The sequence below is a fragment of the Nanorana parkeri genome, unplaced genomic scaffold (assembly GCF_000935625.1).
Source record: "Nanorana parkeri isolate BGI_ZX_2015 unplaced genomic scaffold, ASM93562v1 scaffold723, whole genome shotgun sequence".
Classification (NCBI taxonomy): Eukaryota; Metazoa; Chordata; class Amphibia; order Anura; family Dicroglossidae; genus Nanorana; species Nanorana parkeri.
This window is the reverse complement of record NW_017306991.1, coordinates 463603-470184: the sequence shown is the minus strand read 5'-3', so window position 1 is coordinate 470184 and position 6582 is coordinate 463603. Positions and strand designations below refer to the sequence as shown.

The 6582-nt window shown below is 36.8% G+C and overlaps 1 protein-coding gene across 1 annotated transcript in view; it reads left to right on the top strand.

Annotated features, from left to right (window-relative positions):
* ASCC3 (activating signal cointegrator 1 complex subunit 3) overlaps window positions 1–6582 on the top strand; it is a 560609-nt gene that overhangs the window by 296368 nt on the left and 257659 nt on the right. The gene's annotated exons all lie outside the window — the stretch shown is intronic.

The following is a 6582-nucleotide window of genomic DNA, read 5'->3' as shown; positions in this document are numbered from 1 at the left end:
AGTGTCATTGTTTGTCTGGAGTTCCTCATTTATTTTGATTCAAGGAGAGCCTGACTTCATGAGAGTAGGGCTCAGATATAAAACCTCTGACTAGATAATGGGTGAGTGCTGCTCATCTCCCTGTGACCAGTGGGGGATTAATTGTAGCATCGGCCCTCAACAAGTTTTAATTAGATGATGTATAATGCTCAATATACACAGCAATTTGTAATGCTGATAATTACATTATGCTCTGCGTTATCTGTGCTATCTTAACAACAGGTTTATTTTATAGTTAAAATAATGTAAAATAAAAAAAAAAGATTTGTAAAGCATGTTGGGAGACAAGAATGTTGTCATGATTGCTATACCTTAGAGAATTAATTGCTGAAGCAGGTAATTGCATTCAGTGCATGAGAAGCTTCTAAACATCCATGTCTTTAATTTAGTTATTTCCCATGAGAAATTGCAGGTTTTCACTTAGAAAGAAAACATGATCAGTATATGGAAATATATGCATAATTCCAGGTCTGTGGTGTGATGCATTTAGAAAAAATAATATTTTAATTTTGGCCTTTTTCGGTTGAAAAATAGTTTTCATTTTTATCCATTAGCTGTGCAATTAGTGTTGAAACTAAGCTGCATACATTTTGGCTTTATATTTATTCCTGGCAAATTAAAACCTTCTTTTTTACATCATTACACATGTCGAATAAGTTTTGTTAAACTGCTCGTCAAATCTATGGATCTTATATGCTTATCTGTGATGTATCCTTAAATGGGAATTTTCACTGTAGGAGAAAATGGCAAAAGGGAAAACTAATTTGAATTCAGCTAAATATGATGCTGTTCTATTGCCGTACATGAACAATCTGTGTGACTTCTGTTGTTTTTTTTTTGTATTTTTTTTTAATGCTTTGTTATACGTCTCTGAGCTGTGCAAACATGAAATGTAAGCTTTTTGGCTATTCAGGCTAAGGTTGGATAACTGTAGTAGTAAATACAAGCCAAGATTCTGTAATTTTTACATTTTTCTCGAAAGTTCTAGATGACTTTCTATGTTTAGAGTTGTGCAGTCTCACCATTTTTATTTTTCAATCAAACATAGTGTGAAATACCCTGTGTTAGACAAAATTGCATATGCATTAGACTGCAGCAATGTTTTGTGTTAGTGGGAGCTGGCCCAAAAATCCACTTGTTAACACTCGTTACCCCATCAAATGGTAAATGGAACTCTGGGGCACCTTTTCCAGTGGCAGCTGTATAAGAGGAGATTTATAGGTACTTTATAGAGATTTTCTCTTACCTTCTGTTATGTATAAGGTATAGGAATTGAAGGGAATTATCCCCAATGGAAATGGGGAAAAAATGACAGAGTCTATAATAATTCTGTATTCTATTTTTCTAGCTTTTTGTCTGTGTTATGCATGTGCAAGAAAAAAGCAGCATGATACATGGCACAAAAAGCATGAACAATAATTAAAAAAACAACCCCAAAGTACTAACCCTTCCCCCCTATTAAAAGTATATTTTTGTCTGTGTCTCCGATGGAGAGAATCCACCGCAATGAAAACCTGACAAAGGCTCTAATCCTTAGGTGCTCTATTAGAAACAAAAGTTTCTTGGAAGCAAGAGTGAACTTTTAAAACTCTCAGCTGTGTTTCTATTTTATTTTATTGAGCAACCTAATGCACATTTTTGCCAACACTGAAGTTGATGCTCTGTTGGATTGTGTTTAAATTGATCTGTACCAAATTCATTCTAAAAGTGTAAATAAACCTAAATATGGAAGTTCTATGGATAGCTACCTTAGCAATTGCAATATTTGTATTGCTGTTAATAAAGCAAAAATGCATATATGTTGAGCCTGATAGTTTCTTTTGCTTCTGTGGACTTCCTGCAATAGAGTGACAATGTTGACCTAAGGTAACCAATGCATTGTCAGTCTCCCTTGTTCACACTGGTATTGGGACTACAGGATGCTGTGTTAATGCACAGTGTACCTGCAAAGACACAGCAGGTTGCAGAGGTGAAACTAAGGGTCTAATACTAACCTATAAAGGGCTTGTCCCTTGTTATGGCTATAAAGTTAAGTTAAAGGATAAAAATGTTTACAAATTAAATTTAAAAATATGTAAACAAAATCGCCCTTGCCTTCATGTACACACATATGAATTTACATATGAATGCAAATGTGCACATCGGGCACAGACATGTACAAAAATTATGAGGAATCACAATTCACACCTGTAAAGGGTTGTCTATGGACAATTTTCAGTACCACAGTTTTCCACTATTTCAGTTTGAGTGTATTTTTTACTGAAAATAAAGTTTTGATAAATGTCATAAATATTATGTAGACTAAAAATAAATAAAAACTACCACGTTTTTAATTCTACAAGGTCTCTGTTTTTGGAAAATAGGAGAGAATCCATAATTTTTTTGTCACCGTAAGAGGAATAGAGGGAAGGTTTTCTAGTGGGGACTTTTGTTGCTGTGATAACTGTCTTGGAAAGCATTTCCATTATTTGGATAGATATCCTCTCTCTCCCTGTTAGTATTGGCTTCAAATATACCCAAGTCCCCTTTCAGACCTGAGCACCGCAGGAACGCGTGTTGCGAGCATTTGTTTGGCATCCGTCCCCATTGATTTCAGGGGGCCCTAGATGCGTTCCCAAAGCAGGAAAGTCGTACATTCTGTGACATGTGTTCCACATTTTCGCACATTTCGTGACACCCTTGTTTGAACGGGGCATTTAAGGTTCCTTCTTGTGTACAATGCTTGTAATTATGGTACAGATGTATGTGATGGTGCATGTTATTGGCTGTGTAATTGGAATGTACTAGGTCAAATTTATACATTGTAAGTATAAATTAAAAGAAACATTGTCACTTATACCAGTCCCCAAGTGCAGTCTTTGCATTCATTTAAGCTTCTTTGTAGGCAAATTGCTCATTTTTGTCTGGGGGATATTAAAAGGAAGTTTTACTTACCTTATTCTTTGCTTCTTGGCAACCGGTGCTTGCCATCTTCTCTCTGACGCTCTGGGTTGTAGGCAGGCCCTTAGCATCCTCACAATGCAGGGCCAGCAGTATGTGATGATGTCAGAGTGCAACCGATGGACAGAGCGCCAAAGAGAAGCAGTTTCAGGGGACTAGTTGCATGTAGGTAGAAGACTGCGGGAGGGAAGGATAAGGTAATGTAGATTTTCTTTTTAATATTCCTTTTGACAAAAAACAGTATAAACTCTTGCAGTGCAGGAAGAGCTTCAATGCAAGGGTAGTTAAATTCCCTTGAAGTTTCCTCTTTGACAACTTGCTATTAATTTCAAGTAACATAAGCAGAGGTCAAAATAGTTTAGTGTCCATTACTACACGTTAGTTGAATAGAGGAAGGTGCAGGGAAGAAGGAGTAAAAAGAAGTATTATAACAAAATGCATTTAGATGAGAGAGGGGGGAAAGAGGAATCTGGAATTTAAGTTGCTGGAAATGTAGTTGTGTGTGTGTGTGTGTGTGTGTGTGTGTGTGTGTGTGTGTATGTGATAGGGTAACAGTAGTGTTGCATCTTGTACTAAAGGTACAAGATGTGCGTTTTTACAATTATTTTAATGTTTGTAAGCTTGCACAGTTATAAATTATGTGGTGAGATCTGGCATCAATACGAATTCAGAATATATTTAAAAATTAAAAAATACAATTTTACTTGCAGTAACAACATAATGTTCCTCTAAATATAGTGTAAATCGTTTGTAATTCACGTATCTGACCTTTAAAAAAAAAAAATTATCAGAAATTTAGTTCAGCATTTAAAATGGCTGATGAATAGAGCCTGTCGGTGTGCTGTAAAAAAAAAAAAGATATAGCCTTGCGTTCTACCAGGTATTTATCATACCATAGTGTAGAAAACAATGGAAAGATTTATTAGGAAGAGCCATCCTACTGTTTTGTGTGTAAGCTTTTCTTGCATGCATCAGTTTGGACTGAATTCAAACATCTGTTCTTAAATAAAATTCTCAATTGTTTGAGACAAATACTCTGAATGTTAATTTGTGAATATATTTTGTATATTCATAATTGAAAATAGGAAGCGTGAAGCTGAAAGTTTACAAGCAAATGCTAATGTTTGGCACTGTTGTGTTCTTGCCCTGTGTTTGTTACTGCAGTCACCCTGCATCAAAGCATGGACCCATTCATTTTTATTTCCAACTGAGTTTCTTTTCGACTGTGTTTTGTGACTTTGCAGCTTATTTCTTTTCCTTGTATTTGTGTCTTTTTTTCTACCTATACTATATTTGCTTAATGACAGACTTCATAAATATGTGCTGTGTTGTATAAGATTAAAGCATGGCACTGCCACATGTTTGCTTTAATGTCCCCATTCTCTAGCAACACCTTTCCTTCGATCACCTGCTGCTTCATTAGAAGCATGAAAAGGAAACTGTGTAAGCTCTGAGTCACTCTAGACACAGCTTACACAGGGCTGAGGAATCTCTCCCTGCTCCCGTTTAACAGCACTGGGTAAAGCTGGGTACTCATGGATCAAATTTCAGACGCTGCGCCAGGAATCGCCAAAAATTCAATTTGCTGGTGACCCTATTCCCTACGCAGAAGTCAATAATTATATCCACTTTTGCTGAAAGAACATGCTGGAAATTCATTGGCCGAATGGTGCTTGCAGCCAATCACCTTTAAGTACTGTTTGTGTATTCTAATGGTGGCACCGCTGTCCATATACAAAGCTCACAGTGGCAGATTCGTCCATCTGCATTGTTTACTGTGGATGGATGGATGGATGGATATATATGGATACACAGCTAGGATTTCTTGCTTTTTTACCTCTGTCCCATTAAGGAGATGTTTTTGTTCCCTTGTTCATTTCACAACAGAAACCTAGAGGGAATTTCTCAAAAGTGAGTGAAAGCCTCTTTTTAGACATTTGTCTAATGGAAGACAATCCATTTATTACTGTTCACAAATTTTGTCTTTTCCCTAACTTCCAGTAAGGGTGACAATGGTTACTAAGACATGTGGGGTGAATATCTCACCTGAAAAAAAGTTTTACCTTTACATACACTTTAATCCTCAAGTCATTTTTGAGTGCCTGGGGAATTTTGTGTGTGTTTTGGTGCCAAAAGCCATAAACCCAAACTATTGCACTAGGCTGCTTGCCACAGACAAACTCACCCCAATTTAAAAGCATCATTAACCAGCAGAGGCTCTCATGCATGCAATGGCTCTCGAATTGTTGAATATCAAGGAAGAGCTTAGCTCTGTGGTGGCTGGGCTGAGTTACTCAGATGGAAGCCTTTTTATAGGATGTATTTTTCTGAACATTTGTGAATTAACAAAAATATTTGTAAGCACAACAAGGTGTGCTACTTTGAGGGTATTGTTAATTTGTATACTTTCATGACCTGATAGTTTTTTACTAAATATCCCAACCATTCATGCATTTGTGTATTCATGAAAGCTCATAACTCACTTAATGTTGTCTATGTATCCTATATCATAAGTGTCATCCTAAGTTGTGATCAGTTAGTCTCTAGACAGCCTTTATAGGTCCACTATGGGATTTTTACTTTAATCATTTTTATTGTAATTTTTGACAAAACAAAAAACATAATAACAAAGAAAAAAAAAAAACATCGGACATCTCATATAATCCATATAAACATACATACAATACAAGTCCCATATCTGCATAACATTGACCTTCATAGTAAAACAGACCTGTCCTGATGCTTACACAAAAAAAAACCACACAAAACAAAAACAAAAAAACAAAAAAAGGGGGGGACAAAAACAAAGAGATCAAGAAAATCTCCGGGACATTGTAGCTATAGTGTGGTATGGTGACAATCCAATTTGGCTAAGGATGTTGAGAGGCATGTAGATATTGCATCCACGGTTCCCATATCCGTTCAAATTTATCTCTATTATCTTTGATGATACTATTCAATTTCTCATGTATCATTATCCACGACAATTTAGAAGTGGCTTGTTTGAATGGGACAGTTTGGGTTTTCCAGGCCTGAGCTAAAGGGGTTTTAGCAGCTAGAAAAAAGAATGACAATAATGCAGCTTCAGGCTTGGACAAACCAGGGACTGGATGATTTAACAGGGCATACTGCGGGTCACGAGGTGGTCTAATGCAAAGTACCTTATATATCAAGGCATAAAACCTGTTCCAATATGAACGGATGTGGGGCATTCCCACCAGGTATGTAGCATTGTTCCAGTGAGACCACACCCCCTAAAGCATAAAGGCGATTGGCCAGGGTAAATAGCCGCCAATCTGGCGGGAACCATGTACCAACGCGAAAAAACCTTGTAGTTAGCTTCTATCACGGATATGTTTAACAATCCTTTAGTTAACCTGGAACAGCATGTATGCCATAGCTCCAGAGGCAACTCAGTCTGTAATTCCCTCTCCCAAGACAGCATATATGACAGCTTGGAGGATGAATTAAAAAAAGATGAATAAATAAGAGATATTCCTCCACGCGACACACTGTATCTGACTGCATACACCACCGTTCGTATGAGGTGAAAAATGGGGAGTCTGTTGGAGGAAGATTTAAAGACTTCAGAAAATGATGGAG